This window comes from Penaeus monodon, chromosome 26, assembly GCF_015228065.2.
Source record: "Penaeus monodon isolate SGIC_2016 chromosome 26, NSTDA_Pmon_1, whole genome shotgun sequence".
Classification (NCBI taxonomy): domain Eukaryota; kingdom Metazoa; phylum Arthropoda; class Malacostraca; order Decapoda; family Penaeidae; genus Penaeus; species Penaeus monodon.
The window spans coordinates 21437489-21447488 of record NC_051411.1 but is presented as its reverse complement, the minus strand read 5'-3'; positions in this window follow the sequence as shown (position 1 = coordinate 21447488).

Sequence of the window (10000 nt, the reverse complement as noted above, 5' to 3'; positions counted from 1 at the left end):
GGATGTTGGGTCCACGCTATGGTAAAGGATAATGTGATAGCGAGGGTGAGGTTATGGCAGTCACATAGTGTCAGGTGACGAGGTGAAAGTATTTAAAAGCGGGGATGTGAGGGCTGTGGCAAAGGGGAGGTTAAACTTTAATTTAAGAAATTAAAAGGTTACAATAAACCAAAAGAAAACAAACTACCTTAAACAACAGAATGAGAGAACACTAACAAAACAAAAGCTGAACAATACAAGGGATAGGGGAAGGAGAAAGGTGAAAATGAAGGAGTAGGAGATGGCTTCAAAGGATGGAGCTAAGCCTAAAAAACTGCATCCACTTCTTCGTCCCATGCCAAAGAAAAAAGATCATGGCCTAATCGCGGTCTCTGACCAGAATGAAAGATGGTGTTGAGTCTATCCAGCCAGTTGGTATGCCAAGCACGTAGTGTGTGTCTACAGACCAACCTACGCCACTCGATGAGGATGCAGAGAAGCTTCCTTGTGGAGTTCAGATGTAATAAATTCTGAACTCCAGAACTTTATTCTGAACAAGCTGGAGTTTCGCTTGTTAGTGTATGCTCTTTGTGTGAGTGCAAGTGGTGTGTATGTGAGGAGAGGTTTAATCAGTGTTTTATATAGATGCAGCTTCGTGCGTGGGGCCGCACTTATAAATCGATTAAGCGAATGTAAGGTTTTTCTTACCAAGGCGGCCTTTGAATTGATCTGCAAGTGAAATTGAAAGTGGATATCAAAGGTTAAACGTGGTCTTACAAAGAGAACTTTTGTTTTTGTCACGTTAGTCTTGATATGCCATTTATGCTCCCATCTCGAGACGGTGTCGAGTTAGTCATTAATGCGCTGAATGACACCTGAAAGAGATTTGTGTTGAGCTAAGTGCGTACAGTCGTCAGCATAGGGGATAGTGAGTGAGTCTGTGTGTGTGGGGTCTGGAAGGTCGTTTGTGTATAATGTATAGAGTGTTAGGCTGAGTATGCTGCCCTGAAGTACTCCAGCATGCATTGAAATGGTGCCTGAAACTTTGTTTGAGAATTTTAATTTTAATCTGCAGTCATCAAGAAAACTGCAGAGCAATTTTTTAATAAAGAGTGGAAAGGTTAATTTAGTGCACAGCTTGTACCTGAGGCCAGCATGCCAGACCGTGTCGAAGGCTCGCTCAACATCTTTTGTGACAAGAATAGTCTTTAGTCGTCGGTCTTTGTTGTTGTTTATATAGTTTGTGATAATGTTGAGTGCGTTTTGCGTCGAGCGATGCGAGCGAAAGCTGAATTGTTTGTGTGAGAGAAGGGTATGGACTTCGAGATACCACATTAGTCTAGTGTTTATGATTTTTTAGAAACTTTTTGTGGCTTTGGAATGAGAGCCACTGAAGCAGTCTTAAAGGGAAAGAGAAAATACCGGTAGCGAGAGAGGAATTGTAAAGGTCAGTCAAAGCTTGTATAAAGTTATCAGGAAGATGAATAAGATCGTTGCGTCCGATATGTGAGAAGTTTGGAGCCTTACGAGGAAACCTCTCTATTTTGTCTTTTACTTCTTCACACGAGATGGGGACTGTGAGTTCGCAGGTGTCGTCCAGCCTATCCAGTCGGATAATTGGCTCTGTTTTTTTTTCTACCCTGTTCTCTTGACTCCAGGTATCAATTTCTTGAATTCTGTGAGTGAAAGGGGATGAGGAGGGTGAGGGTAGAAAACTTGGGCCCAGTGTTCTTCAAATTTTTTTATAACATCCACGGGATCTGAAACTCTTACGTTATTATGAATGAGGTGGGAGAAGGGGGGGAAGGGAAAGTTACTACCTTTAAGTTGTTAAATTTTTTGCCTAAATTCTCGTGGATTGCGAACTCTGTTGCATTCTACTTTTTAAACTAAATCTGTCCAATATTTTTGTCAGTCGTTATCAAAACTATCGATGACGTATCTTCGTAGAATAGATAAGTCCCATCAAACGTGGTTTAATCTGTTTGTATTTAGAGTAAAACGCCTTCGAAAACAGGTCAGGAGACATTTTCCTTTCAGACGGCTGAAATGATATGTGAGTTTTATACTGAGACCTGGGGATGGTGCTCAGCATAGTTAAGGCGATGGAGGCGAAGTTGTAATTCCAATGCCCATCTATTGTTTGGGAATGAAGTCCGTCAAGATTAAATTGAAAGTGTTTATCATTTAATTTGGATTTAAACGACTACTAGTCTGCTAGTTTATATCGGAAAGATCGTCTTTCTTTGTTTAGTATTGGTAATGTGGAAATTTTAATTATGATGGGTATGTGGTCTGAACCAACGTTCGGCCCGGGTTGTAGGTGTGTGTGGTAGGCAAGTACTGCCCTGTTCCCGAAAACGAGATCAGGGCGACCCTTTCCTGTGGGTGTGTATGAGGTGAAGAAGTCGGGTCCTGTGTAGTGGAGTCTTTTGGTTTCAAAAATAGAAAATTGTATTGGTAGTGCTGTGGTGTATTGTTGTGTAGCGTTGATATCTCCGGCAAAGAAGACTGGGAGGTTTGTATAATTGAATAATTTGTTGAAGTCTGCAAGAGGCAAATTAGAGTTTTGTTTTATATAGGCAGTGGGAAGGATAATGGGGCCCTGTGGGGTGAATAACCTGAATGCCATGAAGTTAGGGTGGCTGAATGAGAGGAACTCGTGAGTGATGGTGGATTTTATGATACAGGACCCCATTTGCAATCTGTCCCCTGATTGCCTGGATGTGTAACCATAGTGCCGAATTCTATAGCCATTAGTGATGGGACCACATCTGGGCGTTTTTGTTCTAGAAAGTCGTAAAAATATTACGAGTCGAAAAAAATTACCTTACATTTGCCTGAACGATCGTTAGCATGCCACTCAGGGTAGACCCATTTTACCTGGGTTTACCTTGCTTGGCGTTACCTGATCCCGGTAGCGGTTCCGTGATCGAGCCCCGATCGACGATTCCTGCTGTGGTTTGTGATTTGGCATATTCAGTAATGTATAAATTATCATGTTCGAAGATCTCCTCTGGGACATCAAGCTGGGGATGCCGTTTCTCTGTAACATGATAGGGACGATGTTTGCAAATTTCTTTGCGTTGTATTTAGCACCGATGAGAGCTACGTGATGGCTTGTAATTTTGGGTTTGTGTTAGGTGTGAAAGTGTTGTTGAATTGGGGAGGTGGAGGCAGAGTTGTCCTGGAGGTAGATGCGGGTCGTCTGGGTATGCTAGTCTGGGCAGGCAGTGTGGCGGCTGCTGTGGCTTACGAAGGAGCAGTGTTCTTGTTTTCCCAAAGCTGGGTTCATTTTGCTTTGTGTATTTCGTTCCGTTTGGGACAGGGTCCTCTAACTGCAATGTGCGACCCCTGACAGTTGCAGCAATTTGATGTTCTCCTTGCATTTGGCGAAGTGACCTTCGCCACCGCAACGAGAGCATCTGTGTGTGTGTGTGTGTGTGTGTGTGTGTGTGTGTGTGTGTGTGTGTGTGTGTGTGTGTGTGTGTGTGTGTGTGTGTGTGTGTGTTTATTATGTTCATTCCTGTAGCAGTTTAGGCATTGTTCGATCTGTATAAAGTACTCTGGTTCTATATTATATGTTGGGACCGATGTATTAAACGTCATGATCCCACATGTTGGAAATTTCTGGACTTCCTCTCGGGAGGCTTGTAAACGTCAAGGGCATTTACACCGTTCTTGGCGGATACTTCTTGGCTGATGAACTCACGCGATCGTGGGAGGATCGTCCTGTCGAGCTTTTTAGCCACAACCGTGCATTTGGCCTTCGTTTCCAGAGAGTGGACAGGAATAAATCCTTGATCTTTCAATTTCCTTTGACCTTTGGTCGAGAGGAATGGGGTCAGTTGTTCAGGTTTGGCTACTGTTACTTTGAAGCCATTGTGGATTTTGAAGAGGTGTGTGACTGCCACTTCAGTTTGAGCCACCTCACAAGAGAAGGGTTCTCCAGCTTATGCCAATTTGATGACATGTCCCATGATTATGCCATAGCTTGGGTGATATGATGGGTCAAGTTTCAGTCTAGCAGGTGCTGATTTAGACAGAACCGGGGTAAGTTGGCTTAAGGCATCAAAAAGAGAGCTCCTACCCTCCCCTGCGAGAGGTAGTCTGCCCACGTCAGAGCACGAGCTCGAAGATGGGGTCCAGTTCACCAGAGAATGCCCAGTGAGTTATCCTAATGACGAAAAATACGTATAGTAAAGAATACTACAGGGCACGAAGCTAATTGCAAGCAATTAGGGTCGTGGTGGCAGCGAAAGGTTTGCGCAAAACAAACGGGGTATCACGCTAGAGCCAAGATCGAGCTTGCTGTGGAGAAGTCAAATCGCTCTCTTCGGCCAACCACAACAAAAACCTTGGGACCTAGAGGACCTGAAAGGCTTTGCGAAGCCAACAAACTGGTGTCCATCAGGGCTCGCACTGACCGCTACCACCGGAGCACAATAGCCACTCTAGTCCGATTCATCAACAAGCACTAGTCAATGGACTACCTACCACACCTCTTCTACGAACCCTAGGCCACATTTACTAGTCCAGCACTCCTAGCTTACCTGTACTTGCACCTGTCTTTTGGTATTTTGTTTCTCTTGCTTCTTTTGTTGTTTTTTCCTATAGTACATAGTATAGTTTATTTTGTTGTTTGATGTTTATGTTTGTTTATGGATATATAGTTTTTCTGTTCATCTGCAGTTTTATGTATATTTTCAGCTCCTGACTGCATGTTATTATTATTATTATTATTACTGAAAAAGTTTCTTTTTGATTTGCTAATTAAAATCAAACACCGGGTCACTACCAGCGACCTAGGGTGATTGAAGTTTGAGGTAATGGAACACCAACAAAAAATGCAAAATTATGCAGAACAATTACAAATTAAAACATCTAGTCAAGTCAGTTCACGAACATAGAAATATTTTAGATCGATAAGACTCTTCTGAGAACATACGCTGTGCTGTTTAAAACTATTTTTTGGACTTCTTCTAATTTTGGATTTCCCGGTATTTGTTCAAGAAACTTATCAGTACCTTTCTTTATAAGGCCAAGAGCTCCAATAACAACAGGCAAAGTTTTGTTTTTTAAATGCCACATGTTTTCCACCTCTATTTCCAGGTCTTTATACTTTGATATCTTCTCGAACACTTTCGCTGAGACGTTTCTGTCTGAAGGGATGCTCATGTCTATAAACAGACAGGTGTTGTTTATTTTGTCCTTGATGACGATATCTGGCTGATTCGCCTGTATAGTACGATCTGTGTGAATTGGAAAGTTCCACAAGATTGTAGCATCTTTACCTTCAGTAACTGGCTCTGGATGGTGTTCGTACCATTTATCTTGCGTTCCGATAGAAAAGTGCTTGCAGATCTTCCAATGCAGGTACTTACCCGCTCTGTCGTGGCGATTTTTGTACTCATTCGGTGTTAATATTGAACAACCAGACACAATGTAATTAATCGTCTCAACCTTGTCTTCACAAAACCTACACTTTGGGTCAGTGCCATTGTGCAAGATGTTAGCCTGATAGTTTCTGGTAAACAAACTTTGATCTTGAGCTGCAAGAATAAAACCCTCTGTTTCCCCTTCAAGTCCGGAACTTGTAAGCCACGATGGGTCGTGGTTTCATCTATATCAGCGTGTTTGCTTCGAGCTGCAAACTGTCCATGTTATTATTATTATTATCATTATTATTATTATTATTATTATTATTATCACACACACAATCACGAACACACACACACACACACACACACACACACACACACACACACACACACACACACACACACACACACATATCCACATGCACATAGTCATACACGCACGCACATGCGCAAACACACACACACACACACACACACACACACACACACTCACAACCACACACACTCGCCTGCTTACTCACTCACACACACACACACACACACACACACAAACACACACACACACACACTCGCCCACTTACTCACACACACACATATATATATAAACACTAATAATAATGACACAAACGCGCACACACGCACTCACACGCACTCACACCACACACACACACACACACACACACACACACACACACACACACAAGGTGAGGAGTATAGATACTAGTGATAGGGATGTTAGTAATAATAATAATTTTGATAATGATAGTGATTACGAAATAATAACAGTGATAATGATTATGATGATGAGGTCAATTATGATACGCATTTTTTCATAATATAGCAGGAAGAGTAAGAAAAAATGGTAATGAAAATAATGTAACTGCAAATAATCACAGAAATAATGAACGTAATGATAACAGTAATAGCAATATCACCAATATAGTAATAACCATATTTTCATTCAACTCCTTCTTGGTTGTCTGTCGCGTGACAGGTTCAGGTATTCAACTTTTTTTTTTTTCAAGTGCCCTGTCCCGCAAGGACGTTGGCTATCACACGCGGGTCTGGGACCGGCACTGACTAGGCAATCGAGGTGAAGTTCCTTGCCCAAGGGAACAACGCGCCGGCCGGTGACTTGAACCCTCGAACTCAGATTGCCGTCGTGACAGTTTTGAGTCCGATGCTCTAAACACTCGGCCACCGCGGCAACTACTACTGTTAATATTAATAATAATAATAATGATAACAATAATGATGAATATAATGCTAAAAATCATATTTATAATAGCAGTAATAATGATAATGATGACAACAATAATATTAATAATGATAATAATAATAATGATAATAATAAGTCATAATGATAATCATAATAGTAGTAAAGATAAACTTAAACGGGTTCGCTGTACGATTCCTAACGCAATCCCTCTTCATTCACCCGGACTTAGGTTGGCTTGCCCGCCCTGTAGCTGGATTATAATAATAATAATAATAATAATAATAATAATAATAATAATAAGCACTGATTTACATAATTTTAGGTAATTCAAAACCTAGATACGGTAGTGGGTGAGTCTATCGTAAATGCGATGGTGGGTTGGGAACCACCAACAATGATTGCCTAAACAACTACTCCCCTGGGGAGGGATCACTGCTCAACCGCCCCTGTATAAAGATTTAGTCGGTTACATGATATCCACAGGGCGCTAAGTGGTTCGTCAAACACCGTGCCCGCGGGGACCTGGACATGCCAATTGGAGGTTAGTGCGGGATATCCAGCTTCTTGGCAGTGGGGCTAAAATGCATCCTGCCTCTCAAGTAAGAGTAGGGGGTGGTGATGAAGCGTTGCCCGTCACACGGATCAACAAGGGGCGCATCTCCCAGGGCAGAACTGAGTATACCTCTTCCATTAGTCAAAATCCGCCAGGTCACTAGGACGGGATATCTCACCCCTGGCCCTGCGGTTCAACCATTTTGTACTAACAATCAAAAGAAAGCAAGACTTAAATGGACAAGGGAAGAGTATAATGAGGGAATTTGCTGCTTTGCTATGCACCCGGGAAACCTGCTGCAAAAGTTATGTGCATATTTTTGTAGGTGTTCCATTGCCTCAAACTTCAATCACCCTAGCTCGCTGGTAGTGACCCGGTGTTTGATTTTAATTAGCAGATCTAAAGAAGAAAAAAATAATGATAATGATAATAATACTTAATAATAATAATGATAATGATGATAATTATAATAACAATGATAATAATAATGATAACTGTAATGATAATTATAGTAATTATGATAAAAATGATAGTATTATAATAACGATGATAATTATATCAATAATGATAAAAAATATAATGATGATGATAGTAATAAACATACTAAAAATAACAGTTATAATGATAACCATAGAAATAATAACAAACATAAGAGTAAGAAGATACGTAATAGTAATAAGATAAGATTGAGTCACTGGGTGGCCAGGCCAGCCCAAGTCAGTGCTGGTCCCAAGCCCGGATAAATAGAGAGAATGATTACCTAAAAAGGTACCACCGGCACTCTCCGTGGAAAGGAACTGGGGACCCTACCACGTACTCACTCCAAGAGCATCACAACGTGAAAACTAAGAAAAAAAAAAAAAACAGTATGATTAATATTAGGCTTGTCTTATTTTTTATATTATAATCTTTATTTCTATTTTTTCTAATCTTTAGTTTTTAAATGGTTCCCTGTTGTGGTAATTTCTCCGTTCCAAGACATATATAGAGGATGTGCGTTTCCCAGGCAAGGGACATGGTGTGAGACAGAGTTTAGAAGAACATAGAAGAACTCGGCGTGAACTCCGTTTCGCACGCCCAAAGCTAGGGCGCAGAGTCAGCAGTTGGCTGCAGATGCGTTGCGTTCACTCTCTCATTGATTTACTCTGCTGCGTATTTGTTAATCTCGTGCGTATATATAATGCGTTATCATAGATTGTAAATAAGAGCGTGCTGCTCTGTCAGTAATCACCTAAATTAATATGCTTTAAGATGCACTATAAAATATGGTACATTTTCTGTTGGGATTAAAGGCGCGTTGCCGCCAGGCACTACAAGAGTGGCAATCACAGCCGGCAGGAGAGAGGAGACGGGATTATGCTGGAGGAAGTGGCTGAAGGAGGAACAGACAAACAAATATCCCTGGCGTTGGTTAGGATCTGCAGGTGACTTATCATCCGCGGCGATTTAATATTTCCTTTTTCGTTACATCTTCGTCGCACACCATTTTTCCTTTGCTACTTCTAAATAATTTTGAAAAGGGATATGGCTATCTTATGGCAAGAATCCAGGGGCGGTATTTACGAATGGTCACAGACTCAGAAACTGGTCTTTGTCTATGACTCAGTCGATGTTAAAGACAGCTCAGGAGTCACACGCGCGTCAGGTCTGTCATAGACAAGTTCTGCGACAATCTTGGAGTCAAAGGCTGTTTTTAAATTTGTTAAAGAAAATTCTATGACCTTCCGTGAATACTGATAAAGAAGCGTGGATTAAGAGCAACCTCCCATTTTATTGCTTCACTCGCTTTTCTGTACCCAAACCCCAGCTCATTTTTCCTCCGCTGAAAATTCTTAGGGAAGTTTCTCCTCCCTTTCGCTTTCATTCATCTACTCATTTTCTTCAGAGGAGAGACGCCACAAGAGAGCGTGTGATGGAGAGACGCTGAGCTACTCAGAGGATAGTCAGGGGGGGACCCTCACGCCGGGAGGCAGGGAGCGATTAACGCTGGAGGACTGATAACGGGAAACGTATTTGAAGAAATGCCGGTGGATAACTGATACATTTCGAAAGCATATTAAATACAAGGAAAGAAGATGAAAAAGTTGTTAAAATAGACATACTGGAGGATTGTAAAGAGAAAAAAAAAAACATATATCGTCTTGAAAGTTTTATTATGTATGGGAATGCTGATTAAGTATCTTTCCGTCATATGTGAGCATGTATATATATATATATATATATATATATATATATATATATATATATGTATATATATGTATATATATGTATATGTACGTATGTATGTTTATATATATATGTGTGTGTGTGTGTGTGTGTGTGTGTGTGTGTACGGATATATATATATATATATATATATATATATATATATATATATATATATATATATATATATATCTGTGTGTGTGTGTGTGTTTGTGTACACTTAAATATATGCACGCACACACACACACACACACACACACACATATATATATATATGTGTGTGTATGCATTTGTGTGTGCACTTAAATATATGCACACACACACATGCACACACACATACACACACACACACACACACACACACACACACACACACACACACACACACACACACACACACACACACACACACACACACACACACACACACACATACACGCACGCACTATGGCGGGTACGTAAGCACAATTTGTGTAAACTATTAGACATTAGACACCGTGGTTGGTTGCCACGTGGCTCTAAGTCGAGTTAAGAACCAACGACTCGGCGTGGGCGTCGATGACGATTTTATCTGACCTCGTCTAACCTCTTTGTTCGTGGCCAGCGCTCGACGTGACCAGGTAGTCACCGCCTTTGGTTCCACCAGAATGGTTGGTCGGACAC